The sequence below is a fragment of the Puma concolor genome, chromosome C2, assembly GCF_028749965.1.
Source record: "Puma concolor isolate L17-30 chromosome C2, mPumCon1.1.hap2, whole genome shotgun sequence".
Taxonomy (NCBI): Eukaryota; Metazoa; Chordata; class Mammalia; order Carnivora; family Felidae; genus Puma; species Puma concolor.
Genome location: NC_141675.1, coordinates 149,602,536 through 149,617,501, shown reverse-complemented (window position 1 = coordinate 149,617,501; position 14,966 = coordinate 149,602,536). Strand labels below are relative to the sequence as shown.

The 14,966-nt window shown below is 48.6% G+C and overlaps 1 long non-coding RNA gene across 1 annotated transcript; it reads left to right on the top strand.

The window, feature by feature from the left end:
* Positions 1–362: 362 nt before the first annotated feature.
* On the top strand, positions 363–13,981 carry LOC147577606 (uncharacterized). Its single transcript, XR_015240433.1, has 5 exons — positions 363–2,204; positions 5,198–6,409; positions 10,297–10,647; positions 13,175–13,228; positions 13,627–13,981. It is a non-coding gene; the product is annotated as an uncharacterized LOC147577606 (long non-coding RNA).
* The last annotated feature ends 985 nt before the right edge of the window (positions 13,982–14,966 follow it).

The following is a 14,966-nucleotide window of genomic DNA, read 5'->3' as shown; positions in this document are numbered from 1 at the left end:
GGGCTCTGTGCTGACAGCTCGGAGCCTGGAGCCTGTTTCAGGTTCTGTGCCTCCCTCTCTTTCTGCCCCTCCCCTGTTCATGCTCTGTCTCTCTCTGTCTCAAAAATAAATAAACGTTAAAAAAAAATTTTTTTTTTTTTTAATTTTTTTTTTCAACGTTTATTTATTTTTGCGAGAGAGAGAGACAGAGCATGAACGGGGGAGGGGCAGAGAGAGAGGGAGACACAGAATCGGAAACAGGCTCCAGGCTCTGAGCCATCCGCCCAGAGCCCGACGCGGGGCTCGAACTCCCGGACCGCGAGATCGTGACCTGGCTGAAGTCGGACGCTTAACCGACTGCGCCACCCAGGCGCCCCAAAAAAAATTTTTAAATAAAGGGTTCAGTACTCTGAGTATAAAGCATTTTTGTGAAATGTGCAAAATAAAGTTGCGGTGATTTTCAAACTCGGGCTTCCCGTGATTGTCTGAGCTACTGGGAGAATAGAAACACGGAGAATACAGGACTCAGACCATTGCAGTGGTGCAATTTGGCATTTAACGCTCCTTCGGAAGGTATTTATTGAGCATCCAGATGTGCCAGGCACTGTTGGAGGAGCTGGAGAAGGAGGGATAGAAGGACGGACATGGTGCCCAGTCTCACAGAGCTTGGCCAGACGAACTGGACGGTAAGATCTAAACAAATAATCTCAGGCGAGCAATGCTGTGGAAAAGGTAAACAGCATTTTATGTTGCAGCTGGTAACAAATTATCACACACTTTGTGCCCTGGGACAAGGCAGATTTATGGTCTTACAGTCCTGGAAGTCAGAAGTCTAAAATCAAGGTGTCGGTGTTCCTTCCGGAGGCTCTGGGAGAATCTGTTTCCTTCCCTTTTTCTGCTTCCCCGGACTGGGGGCATTCCTTAGCTCTGGGCCCCTTTCCAGAAGCGTCCCTACCCTGGCTTGGGTCATCTGTTTTAATCACCTTGCCGTCCCCACCCCAGTGGTGAGGGAGGGGTTCCTGCCCCAGGGATGGCGGGGGAGGACGACACTGGACAGACGAGACCAACAAGCAGGCTCTCCGCCTCATTCACTCGCAGTCAGAGGGAGGGGGACGCTGCAGGCCACGCAGGGGCCCCACGAGGGTCACACTCAGGACCAGAGTGAACAAACCGGGCTGTGAGAGGCGGGCTCTATAGCAGCAAGAGGGTGAGGTGGCCCGGGTCCCACGGGAGGGTGTGACGGGCTTGTCTGGAGAATTGCACGAGCCGGGTGGGAACTGGAACCCCGCGCTCAGGGGTCAGCAGGCCCTGAGCTTCTGTGTGACGAGGAGGGGTGTTTGGCCGGGGGACCTTCTCCACAGGAGCCGAGTGGGGAGAGGAACCTGCGAGGAGACCACTGACAGCCTCCAACGGCACCCGGGGTCAGGGCAGCACAGGATACTGATTCTTTTTTTTATGTCTTACACAGCATTGTCATATTTCCTACTATGGGCAGGACGTGGATGAAGCAAAATTTCATCCCTTGTTTGACTCCAGAGCTGATGCTCTAACCACCAGGCCACACAGCCTCTCCAGCACTGGGGGTTGTGGCGGCCTGTGTGCAAAGATGGCCGCCAAGGACTCACATCTGCCAGCTCACTTGTTCTGGCGACCTGCGCTCCCACACTGAGTCTGAGTTGGCCCTAAGCCTCAGTTTCACCAAGAGAACGTGGTGACAGGGACACCACCCTTGTTCCGAAGGGGCCTAAGAGGGCCCGGCAGCTTCCCCTCGTGTCGCCTTGGCAGCGAGCTGCTGTGTAGAGTCCAACTACTTCCTGTGGAGCGAGTCCACACAGAGAGGCCCTGGGGCATGAGACCCCTCCTTCGGGGGGGGGGGGAAAGGTCACAGGAAGGACCACCAAGTTCTCGGCCATGCAAGCGAAGAAGCCACCATGGAGTGTTCTGGCAAAATAGAGCTCCCAGAAGCTGTAGCCCCAGCCCACCTCGCGAGGTGGAGAAAATGGCAGCTCAAGCTAGTCAGTCCACAGCGCAAGGGGGGGGTAGTGTGAGAGAATACGGTCGTGGTTGTTGAAGCCACTTTTGGGGTGATTTGTTACTCCAACAGATAATTAACCCCCTGGTTTAAATCTTACCTAAATCCGCTCCGTTAGCAAAACGTCAACACTTCAAACAAGTGCTGTGGTGAAGAAAATGACCCCAGTCTCTCTGTGTGTGGGAACACTAGGGTGAGTATGCTTAACAGATTCACAAAAAGGGAAGAAAGATCTCTCGTTGTATCGCATTTCTTACCATGTATATTCACGTCCATGGATTTTTGGTTGTTTTTTTTTTTTTTTTTTTTATGAAGCTGTCTATTGGCTGCTCCCTCACTCTTCGCCTCGTCCATGCTTTAAAAAACATATTCTGTCAAAATGTCAGCTTGGTCACTCTGAAAGCTTCCGAGAGACTTCCTTCATAGATGTTCTTCCAGAAATGCCGAAAGCGTGAGTGGGACAGATTAGCTGACTAAGACCTGAGGTACTGTCTTAGACTCCAAAGAAAGGTGACGTACAACTCCAGGTAGTGGTGTCATCACGCATAGTGCCTGTTTGTAACGATATCTAAGAGTCGGAGTGGGTGTCTTTAAATTTTTTCAGATGCATGCCAAGACTGCTGTCACCGGTAAGCCCTCCCGCCTCCTTTCTGGTTCATGATGCAATGGAGGTTTCGTTTTGCTTTGTTTTAATTAGTTGCTTTTTTTAAGGTGGTTTATTTATTTTGAGAGAGACAGAGAGAGCACGAGCAGGGGAGGGGCAGGGAGAGGGAGAGACAGAATCCCAAGCAGGCTCTGCAAAGCCCGACTTCAGGCTCGAAACCACGAACCGTGAGATCATGACCTGAGCCTAGATCAAGGGTCGGATGCTTAGCCCACTGAGTCACCCCAGAGCCCCAGTTTATTTTTTTAAATAAAATAAAAAGTTAATTAACACACAGTGTACTATTAGTTAGTTAACTAATCACTAGTAACTAAAAGTTAGTTACTAAAAGTAACTAAAAGTTAACACACAGTGTACTATCGGTTTCAGGAGCAGAACTTCGGCGATTCGTCTCGTACATAGAACACCCAGTGCTCATCCCCAACAAGTGCCTTTCTTACTACCCATCACCCAGTTAGCCCATCCCCCCACCTACCTCCCCTCCAGCAGCCCTCAATTTATTCTCTGTATTTAGGAGTCTCTTATGGTTTGCCTCCCTCTCTGTTTTTCTTATTTTTTCCTTCTCTTCCCCTATGTTCATCTGTTCTGTTTCTTAAATTCTACATACGAGCGAAGTCATATATGGTATCTGTCTTCCTCTGACTTATTTTGCTTAGCATAATACACTCTAGTTCCACCCACATTGTTGCAAATGGCAAGATTTCGTTCTTTTTCGTTGCCAAGTAATATTCCATTGGACCTATACACCACATCTTCTTTGTCCATTCATCCATCGATGGACATTTAGGCTCTTTCCATACTTTGGCTATTGTCGATAGTGCTGCTATAAACGTCGGGGAGCATACACCCCTTCGAATCAGCACTTTTTATCCTCTGGATAAATACCTAGTGGTGCAATTGCTGGGTCGTAGGAGAGTTCTATTTTTAATTTGTTGAGGAGCCTCCATACTGTTTCCCAGACAGGCTGCACCAGCTTGCATTCCTACCAACAAGAGCACAAGGGTTCCCCTTTCGCCTCAGCCTTGCCAACATCTGTCGTTTCCTGAGCTGTTAGTTTTCGACATTCATTCTGACTAGTGTGAGGGGGTATCTCTTTGTGATTCTGGTTTGTCTTTCCCTGATGATGAGTGATGTTGAGCATCTTTTCATGTGCCTGCCGGCCATCGGGATGTCTGCTTTGGAAAAGTGTCTATTCACGTCTTTTGCCCGTTTCTTCACTGGATTATTTGGTTTTGGGGTGTTGAGTTTGATAAGTTCTTCACAGATTTTGGATAGTAGCCCTTTATCTGGTTTGCCACTGATGCAGTGGAGTTTGAAGCAAGGCATTGCATTAAACCAATTATGACCTGCTCAGAGCTACCTCACCATCCTTCTTGGGGGCAAGGGAAGTCCTGGGATACTCCACCCCTAGGCCCTCATTTAAGAAAGATATTCAAGGCTGACACGCAGACGTGTGTTTGTTTCTGTCACCATTAGAGAAGCTTCTCTGACATCGGAGGGAAGTCTTCACGTGCCCGGGGGGCCCAGCCCCTTGTTCTCCACGACACTGCCCCCAGCCCTCTCCCAGGGACCCCACAATTGGATATTCTCCATGTTTCCACATCTCTGATGGGGACCCCTGCCCCTAGTGACTCAAGGCAGGGCGCTGGGAGGTGTCCTGTCTCCTTGTCCCCGCTTCATTCATTCAGGGCCCCCTCAGTTCTCACTTCGTTTTCAGCAAAGCCTCCCCCATCCACTCTCACATTCCTGCCAGAGTGAGCTTTCTTTTCTTTTTTGTTTTTAATTTTTTTTAATGTTTTTATTTATTTTTGAAGGAGAGAAAGAGACAGAGCATGAGCGGGGGAGGAGCAGAGAGGGAGGGAGACACAGGGTCCGAAGCAGCCTCCAGGCTCTGAGCTGTCAGCGCAGAGCCCGAGGCGGGGCTCGAACTCACGAACTGTGAGATCGTGACCTGAGCCAAAGCCGGACGCTCAACCGGCTGAGCCACCCAGGCGCCCCCAGAGTGAGCTTTCTAAGACATATGTGTGATCTTCATAATCCCCTTCACCTTCATGCCCAGGCCAAACTCAATCTCCCGACACACCTTCCTCTACCCTGGGAATTCTTTCTCGCCAGCAGGCACAATGGGGCACCCATACTGCTCTGGTCCTGCCTCCCCTCCCTCTGTGTCTTCACCTGCAATGGTTTCTCTGATTTTCCAGCGTCTAGTCATTCTCCAGGACCCTTCTCAAGCGTCTTTTCCTTTGGGGATGCTTGTCTGATGTCCTCAAGTCACGCTCAACTACTCTCTGTGTCCCCGCTCTGGGCTCCTGCAATCTGATGTGTCCCCAGCTCAGATCCAACCACCCCGAACTGGTGGCCGGCTCCCCTTCCAACCCCCAGCCGGTTTGCCAAGTGTTTCAATTTATTTGTCTCTGATTTGCTAGCACCCCACAGGAAGTTTGGAGAGAAGTAGTCATTCAATAAATACTTGTTGGCTGAACTGCTTACGAACCAACTTGATTCTTTTTTCTTCCATAAAGATACAGAGCCTCCCCCAACACTATTGAGCAGGCTGTGTCCGTGTGGCTGGTGGGACCTCAGGCAAAGCAGATGACAAAAATATCTTACAGGAGGTGTTTTCTTAACGGAGACCATGCATCCAACACGGAAACTCCAGCCTGGTTTTCCACAGGTGCTCCGGGGGCCGGGGGCGCTGGTTCTCATCTCCACAGCCTCTGGCTGTGCCCGTATTGTGTCCGTATCTGCCCCGTCTATCTGGCCAGTGGGCTTGAGCTGAAGTAGGACATCACTGAGTGATGAGAAAACATTTCAAAGACATGATTAGTCGAGGCACCCTGCAGGTGTCTGAAAAGTTGTCCCGGTGGGATCTGCAGGGCCCAGCTTAAAAGAGCTGGCACAGAGGGGACGTTGCTGAGCTACTGACCTTGACCTGCAATATGCAACAGCTGCAGCCTCTTGCTTCTGAATGCACAATTAACAGTTCATTCCTGAGCACTTTCCTATAGGGACTGAGAACCAAATAATCCCCCGATGTAAGCCATTTGACATCCAAGTGCTTACACAACGCAACTGACAAAGATTATATGTTGAAATCATTGCCAAGCAATGTCTTTTTTTTTTTTTTTTTTTTTCTTAAAGCGAGAGAGCGCACAAGCAGGGGAGAGGGGCAGAGAGAGAATCCCAAGCATGTTGTGTGGCACAGCACCTGATTTGGGACTTGATCCTGCGGCCCTGGGATCATGATCTGAGCCAAAATCAAGAGTCAGATGCTCCACCGACTGAGCCACCCAGGCATCCTAGCGACATCTTTTTCTTTTTTTTTTAAATACTCTAACGAACTCCCCTCCCCGCCCCGCCCCCGTCCCCAGACTCCTCTGTCCTGTCTCACGAAGCAACTCCATATACTTGGGAATTTCCAGCAACTTGGAAGTGGGAATTGCACGTCCTGACAGGTGGCAGTGACTGGAGCAGACACCCCAAGCCGGGTCCTTCTTGGGGATCTTGTCCGAGCCCTCCCGAGATGGATTAGCCAGTGAGACTTTTGGCACCCACTTGATTGCACCTTTTTCAGGAGAAGTGAGGGATGGAGAAGTCTGCACGATGATGCTCCGCGACCTTCAGGACGCACGGTCAGAGCACTAACAGGAAGACACTGCACATCGCTCCGGAGGATTGTGGTGTCGCTTGGAGAACGTCTGTGTGCGACCCCGATGTCAAAGCATCCTGCCAGGGTAAGAGCAAGTCGCACTCGCCAGCTTGGGGGAGCCCAAGGCCTCGCGTGGCACCTGTTTGCACTTTTCCCACCAGCCTCTGCCTCCCTTTCTGCCACACCTCCCCGGTGGCAAAGTGTGCCTCCCTCGTTAATTTCCACAAGAAGTCCACAAGACGGGAAGAAGACTTTTGGCTTCATTTCGCTTTGTTTCTTCGTAAATGGTTTTGTTGACACGTAATTGCACACGATTCACCCGTTTAACGTGTACAGTTCAGGGCGTTGGGTGTATTCACACACGTGTGCAACCAGCACACCACCGTCTGTTTTAGAGGATTTTTGTCACCTCAAAAAAACCTCCGAACCCTTTAGCTATTATCCCCCAACCTTCCTCCAACCCCCCGCCCAAACCCCACCCCCAACCTAGTCGTAAGCAACCATGAATCTACTTCCTGTTCCTGTAGATTTCCCCGTCCTGGGCTTTCGTGCGAATGGAATCCTAGAACATGTGATCTTTTCGTGACTGGTTCCTGTCACGCATCATGAACAGTTACGTGGTTCATCCACGTTGTATCACGTATCAGCACTTCGTTCCTTTGTACGATGGAATAATACTCTGTTGTATACTTTGGCACATTTTGTTTATCCATTAATTAGTTGAGGGGCATTTGGCTGTTGCCACTTTTCGGCTATTATGAATCATGCTGCTATGAATACTTGCATAAAAGTGTGTGGACACACTTTTGTTACTCTTGGGTCTATGCATAGGAGCAGAATTGCTGGGTCATATGGTAACTCTATGTTTAATCATTTGAGGACTGGCCTGAGTGTCTCCCAAAGCAGCTGAACCATTTTGCACGCCCACCAGGAGTGTATGAGGGCTTGGATTTTCTCCACCTCCTCACCGATGCTTACTGTGACCTGACTTTTTCAGTCTGGTCACCCAGTGGGTATGAAGTGACATCTCACTGTGGTGTGCGTTTCCTTTTCCCTGGGGCAAGTGATGTGAAGCATCCTTTCCTGTGCATGAGGGGCCACTCATTTTGGCTCGAGAGGCGGGGTTTCATCTTGCAGAACATTCTACCATCCCATTCTCCCTCCCCCTGCCGCCTCCTCTTCTGCCCTCCTGAATCCCACCCAACCCAAACACGCACTCAGATCCAGACTTTTCACTCCCCCCCCCCCCCCCCACCGAAGGCCCAATGCCAGTCAGCACGGCTCAGGGTCTGCCACAGTGGGCTTGCCTGACAAAGCCAAGTCTTCTCACAGCAGCTGCTTGGATGAAGAGTTCTCTACCTTCTTCCCTCTGCGTAACTGGTATACAGCAGGGGCCTACTAGTGGATGGCCCTTTGCATTTACAGGTGTTTATATGGGTTCACTGCTTTGGAGTGCTACAAATTCACAAGGTGAGGAGCTCCTCCAAAAATTCAGCGGGAAGGAAAGGGTTTGGTGCCATATGTTGAAATTCCGGACCCCCAAACAGCCCACTTTTCCTAAAGATTTATTTCCCTTAAGGTAAAAACAGATGGTTTTCGAAGGAAGGGGGAGGCTCAGGAAGATGAGAAATTCACCCACACCTGGTGGTAAGCCATGATGAGCTTCGTATGGGAGCTCGGAAATTCTAGAAGAGGGGAAACTGCTGTGGCTTAATAAGGAATATCATGATCTCTGGTCGTGTGCCATTAGCAGCCTGGGTTGAATTCCAGTCTTAGGCGGTGCCCTGAGCATCAGTTTGCACTTACGTGTCAGTAGAGAATAGTCAACGGTGCACTCTTGCCAACGGATGGAGGGGCCAGTGGGCCGAGTTGTCAGGCGGAGTCAGGTGAGGGAGTGTGGAAGGTTGGGGTTGGTTGAGGATGGGCTTCCCCGGTCAGAGCACAAGGTGAGCTCCATCCAGGTAAGCACCAGAGTATTAGGGTATTAGGAGTGACTAAAAGCAAGGACTCCAAGGTTAAGAGTGCACCACATAAAGGACAGGACACGTCCTGGCATGGAAAGACTAATCTGGGTTTTGGTCTCTACTCCTGGTTGGTGGAAAGAGATGAGAAACTAACAAGCTCAGTGACTTTCTCAAATAAGCAAACCACCCTTAGGCCAGCTTCTTCTTCACCTGTTGAATTCATTCATTCACCTCTGAACAGTTATTGGGTACCAACTAGGTGCCCAAAACAGGGCTAAACGCTGGAGAGAGAGAGATAAGGCAAAAGTCCTTACAATCCAGCCAGGATTGAATGCGAGGGGAAGGGTTTGGCCTTTCGACCCAAGAGAGGCTCCTTCGGCTAAGGCGATGCTAATGTTGATTCTCATGAGAAGGACTCTGGCACAAAGATCAAAAAAGGAAAGGCACCTGAGATGGTTGGCCCAAACGGTAAATACACGTAGAAGTAGAGTGTTTGTCTCCTATGTCCCCAGTTCCCAGGCATCAGCATTCCTCCTCTTGAGGCTTGAGACTTCCAGGTCCACACCCATGGTTGGTGATGACACCAAGTTCAAAGCCCACCTTGAGATCTAGTGATCCTCCAGGGCTTACAGAAGTGTGGGGTTGGTATGGAGCCCATTGTTTCTGGAGCCCCGAATGTAGCAGAGGTGTGTTAACCTCTTGACTAAAGGTTAACAGAGGCTGCCTTTTGTCTGCAGAAGCTCTGGACACTCAAGCTGCAGAGTGGGGACCTGCCAAGGATGAGATCATAGTTCACGGCGGGTTCTCATGTCTGGGTTTGTCCCTGGGACACTGGCACTGGCCTGACTACTTAAAGCTTTTACCAAGCCTTACACACCCCCACGCTTCTGTAATATTCCCATTAGCTTACCAACCATGCCTATTGGACCCAGATGGCACCCGCCCCATTCTGCCCTCAGGGGCCTGAGATGCTGTTCGTAGGCCCCGAAACCAGTAAGGTGATCTCATTTTCCTTCTCAGACCATTGAATGTCTACTTCTAGTACAAGTTCTACCTGGAGAACTGCTGTCATCCTCTGCCTGGAGCAGACTGCTTCTGAGTTGAAGAATGTGGGAGCCCTTTTGCCATGTTCTCTCTGAGCAGTAACTTATCACACGGATAGCCGTGACTTGCCCCATCCTACTCTCTGCTGTGACTCGTACATAATTCCCCTTCCGTGAGACTGGGGACGGCCTTCCTCTGATCAGCCCCTTTGTGTTTCTTGGACCGCCCAACTTCCACAGCAGTGCAGCTCCTTACCTGGCGTTTACACGTGCTGGACCCCCCCTTTGCTGAAGCTGGGGACAGCAGTGATGGGCCAGAACAGGTCCTGCGGCTTTGGGTCCAGGGTGGGTGACTCTGGAGGGATGTTCCCCAAAGGCTCACCTCCGTCATCCACCCCAGAGCAGAAGTTGGCAGGCTGTTGAAGCACCTAATATTCTCTCTCTCTCTCTTTTTGAGAGAGAATGAGAGAGAATCTTAAGCAGGCTGCACCCCCAGCTCAGAGCCCAGTGCTGAGCCCAACTTGGAGCTCAATCTCACTGATGAGGTTTTGGAGTCATGGGAATCCGGAGCCAATGGCCAAGAAAGTATTTTTGAGATGTCTTTGGTACAGGAAAGGTGATTTTTTTTTTTAGAGCACAGGGACAGGACCCGTGGGCAGAAAGAGTTATGAAGCGTGACTGGTTATATACTATGGAGCTGGGGGAGATACAGTCAAGAGGAAGTTTCTTAAAGGGATCTCCATATACCAAGGAGGCTCACAGATGACTGGAGGCCTAGCTATTGTCAAACTAAGGCTATTTTTCCCTCTAGCAAAGCATTAACATTGAGACAGTAGGGAGTTCCTGGAGATGAAGCTATTGATGAGTTTGCCTTTTTCTTGTAATTTACCAGGGTGTTTGTAAATTGACAGAGACTCTATCAGTTTAACCATTTGTTTTCTGTCCTTTCCTTTGTTCTTGGGCAGCCAAGAGTGCCTGAGGAATGTTACACAGATCCCACCTCGGGGTGGAAGGGTGTCACGACGCGTCAACCTGCCTTATGCTCCTACCCCGTCATCACAACGGTGAGATCATGACCTGAGCTGAAATCAAGAGTCACCTGCTTAAACGACTGAGCCACCCAGGTGCCCCAAAGCAGCTAATTTTAGGGAACACTAATGTTAACCTACCTTTTGGATAAGTAGGAAGTTACGACTTGAAGCCGGGCACCTGGGCTAAGCTCCCAGAGAAACCGGCACACCGGCCACCTCAGTGTTCGTGTTTCAAAGAGGTGGCTCCAAGGCCCCCAAGAGAGACATTCCTGAGAAGCAAAACTGGTAAGGGGCTTACTTCATTTTTTGAAAGACTTTCATGCGTCTCAAAGAGACAGCAAAGATTCTAAAGGAAACACCCTAAGAAAAGGGAGGGAGGGAGTTTTCTTTCCCTTTGGGCTCAGGGAAAATCCTCTTTCTTTTGACCTGTGTTTCCCTTATGCTGCCTGGGGCGGTAGTCCCAGGTCGCTGCTCGAAGAGCCCATGTGGTCCAGGGGAATGGCCCTCCTTTCCCCACTGGCTGGCTGCTTTGCTGTTGGACCAATGGCCAGGACTGGATCCTCAGACCGCTCTTCTCCAAGGGGGGGGGGTCTCAGCAAGTCCCTTGGCATCGAGGACCATCAGGACATGCACGTGTGTGTCCCTAGCCCGACTCCCCTCTGAGCTTCATATTCAACCTACAACTGCCCACATCTAGAGGTGGACTTTGGAGGGCATCCCAAACCTTGCGTGTTCAAAAGACACACTTCTTAAAATTTCCCCCCAGTTTCCCCATCGCAGTTAATGGCCCCAGCCTCCACATGCTCGCTCAAGTCAACTCTTGCTGTCCTTGATGGCTCTCCCAACCTCTTGGGCTCAACCACATTATTCAGAGCCATTCAGGGACTTCTAACAGCTCTGCCCCGAAATGTTTCTCAGAGCTGTTTACTTCTGTCTCTCCTCTGAAACCAGCATCGTTCAAGCCCCATAATATCTCACATAGACCGTGTGGGTGCTCAGTTCATGCTCTGGAGAGAATGAATGAGCAACGGGGTTGGTTTCTCATTGACCTCTAATATCTGCCTGTTCCCAGTGGTTCTAAAAAGCCTTATCAGCAGATGAAATTTATCTTCCAGGAAACTTTGAAATTACATTTCATGAAAGATATGATGTTAACAAGGGGCTGGTGAAATGCAGAGGTCATTAGTCTTTGAGTTGCAAGTCCTCCTGATTAAAAAAAAAAAAAAAAAGAGGCTAACGGCTTCTGTATTGCAAAGGATCTATGGATCCATTCATCCTCAGCAACATGGAGGCCAAGTGTTGATCATAAAATGCTTCTTAATTCTCCTAGGCTGTTACATGTTATTGAGATATATACATACACAAATCTGTACATATTTCAAAACTAGAAAAAGAATAGAGAATAATATCATTATTGCCCATGTAGCTGAACCCAACTGTACTGTAACTTAATATTTTGCAATTTGTGCTTCAGATTTTATATATACATAAAATAGTACAGGGGCACCTGAGTGGCTCAGTCACTTAAGCATCCAACTCTTGATTTCAGCTCAAGTAGTGATCTCGGGTTTGTGAGACAGAGCCCCATATCGGGCTCTATGCTCAGTGTGGAGCCTGCTTGGGATTCTCTCTCTCACTCTCTCTGCCCCTCCCCCCCACTCTCTCTCTCCCTCTCTCAAAATAAATAAATAAATTTAAAATATGATCAGTAGAAATGAGACCCTCTGTCGCCCCTTCCTAGATTCGATTTCCCTTCCTCCCTCTGCAGAGGTTACTACAATTAGGAACTTGCTATTTATAATCTCATGTGTATTTCTGTTGCAGGGTTTTTTTTTTTTTTTTTTTTTACCACAATTCTTGGGATTCATGGTCTCAACGCTTAGAAAAATAAAGAGGCGGACACAAAATGAGCAGCAGGCAAAAGCCTGTTAGAGTATAAGATCAGAAAGGAAGAACAGTAGGAAAACTCTCTTTACAGAGAGGACATCGGAAAGCGGATGCCCGAGGACTATAGGCAAGGGTCCTTGTTTTAGAAGGTTCTGGTCAGCCCTCTTCCTCCCCTTCCCCCTTGTTCCTTCTCAGGTTCTACCCTTATTGGCTTGTAGCTCTAGGTTCTGGGGTGTCCATTCCTGATTGGCTCGTTTCCATTGCATGAGGGGTGGTCTATGGCCATACTTAGGTCTTTAGTCAAATTCCTGAGGAAAATCCGAGGGGAGTAGGTGGGGTCTGTTCCATTCTTCAGAGGAACCTTACTCTGGAGGGGGCTTGCTGTGGTCAGATACTCCCAGGATTGTTCCGAAATAGGTGTTTTTCCCCACCCAGGGACCTCAGGTCCTAATCTTTCCCTCTCTGCCTACTGAATCCTATCTTCTCCTATCATTTGTAGGTATTTAGACTAAATTTTCTAAGTCAGTAAGCAAGACGGTGTGAACCAGACTAATGTCATCTTGGCCAAACCTGCTGGGCTGACCCTGGTCTGTGATTCTTTGAAACAGTCTTAAGCATAGCACCTCCCCCACATTCTCTCCTTTTGTTTAAGGGCACCTTTAAGTGCACCCTCAGGGCATAACGTCCTTGATCTGCCCTGGAGATAGGACAATGACACGCATCTATTTTCAGACATTCTCCTCTTAGGTGGCCCCTCAGCTATACTCCCAGCCTCTAGGGTTATAAAAGCTGGGCTTAAACGAGGTGGGGTTAGGGAGATCTAGTTGACTGGCGGCCATCCAGGACATATCTCTGTCTGTAAATCCTGTGAATAAACCATTTCTCATCCAGCCCCACTCGTTGGCCTTTTTCTTTTGTCTTACAGCTCTTCCGGCCTTCCGAGGTCTTTTTACAGACGCCTCCCTGTCATGGAACAAAGGTACAGTTTGTTTTACCAATGGTAAATTTTAAAAACAGGGGGGCGCCGGGGTGGCTCAGTCGGTTGAGTGTCCAACTTTGGCCCAGGTCATGATCTCACGGTGCGTGAGTTCGAGCCCCGCGTCGGGCTCGGTGCTGACAGCTCAGAGCCTGGAGCCTGCCTCAGATTCTGTGTCTCTCTCTCTCTCTTTCTCGCCCCCTCCTCCGCTCTCCGCTCATGCTCTGTCTCTCTCTGTCTCAAAAATAAATAAACGTTAAAAAAATCAATTTAGAAATAGATATTTTTCGGTATCATTTGGCAAATTACTTTTTAAAATTCAACATTTTTTAACATTTATCCATGTGGATACACATTCTGATTCATTCTTTGTGCATTCTTCCTTCTTTCCTACCATTCAGGTGTATTAACACACAAGTAATGAGTGTCAGCTCAATTAATTTTCGTAAAGTGAACATATCCGTGGAACCACCAGCTAGAGCAAGAAAGAAGATGTTAATTACACTCCCGAAGCCCCTCACGTGACATCATCTGGTCACCCTCTGCCGAACTTCCCAAAGAAAAACTTCCTAACTTCTCATGGCGTAGTCTCCAGCCTAAGAATCCTATATGCAAGAAATCCTAGAAGTTGTAGGCTTGTCTGGCTTCTTTTGCTCAACTTCCTGTGAGAGAGATTCATCTGTCTTTTCTTGTGGGTTAGTAGTTTGTTCATTTAAATTTTTTTCAATGTTTATTCATGTATTTTGAGAGAGAGAGAGAGAGAGAGAGAGAGAGAGAGAGAGAGAGCGCATATGCTCAAGTGAACTTGAGCCGGTGGGGGGTGGGCAGGACAGAGAGAGAGGGAGAGAAAGAATCCCAAGCAGACTATACAAGCAGCCCAGGAACCCTGCGATCTGAGATGAAATCAAGAGTTGGATGCTCAACCCACTGAACCACCCTAAACATTTTTTCTTTTTTTTTAATTTTTAAAAAATCTTTATTTTTGAGAGACAGAGAGAGACAGAGTGTGAGCAGGGGAGGAACAGAGAGAGAGGTAAAAACAGCATCTGAAGCAGGCTCCAGGCTCCGAGCTGTCAGCACGGAGCCTGACACGGGGCTCGAACTCACAGACCACAAGATCATGACATGAGCCGAAGTTGGACATTTAACCGACTGAGCCACCCAGGCACCCCTTAACTTTGTTTCTTTTTAACAGACTTTACTTTTTAAGAGAGTTTTAGATTTTCAGAAAAATTGAGAAGATAGAACACAGAGTTCCCATATACCTCCCATTCAGCTTCCCCTGCTATTAGCCTTTTGCATTTGTTTTTGTGTATTTGTATTTTGTGTCTTTGTATGTGTATTGGTATTTTGTGTTTTTGTGTATTTGTTTGGTGCATTTGCTGCAATTAATGAACCCATACTGATACACCATTAACGTAAATTCACAATTTATTTTGATTTTCTTAGTCTTCACCAAATGTTCTTTTTTTTTTTTTTTTTGTTCTCGGATCCCACATTGCATTTAGTTGTCACGTGGCTTTAAGCCCTAGGCCCTTCATGGCTGTGGGAGCTTCTCAGACATTCCCTCTTGGGATGCCCTTGAGAGTTTTGAGAAGGACTGGTCAGGTGCTCTGTGGGGTGCCCACCCACCCACTACTGGGATTTGTCTGATGTTTCTCTTGTGATATGACGGGGAGGAAGACCACAGAGGTCAAGCGCTATTTTCACCACATCGTGGCAAGCGTACGTCCTGGTCAAC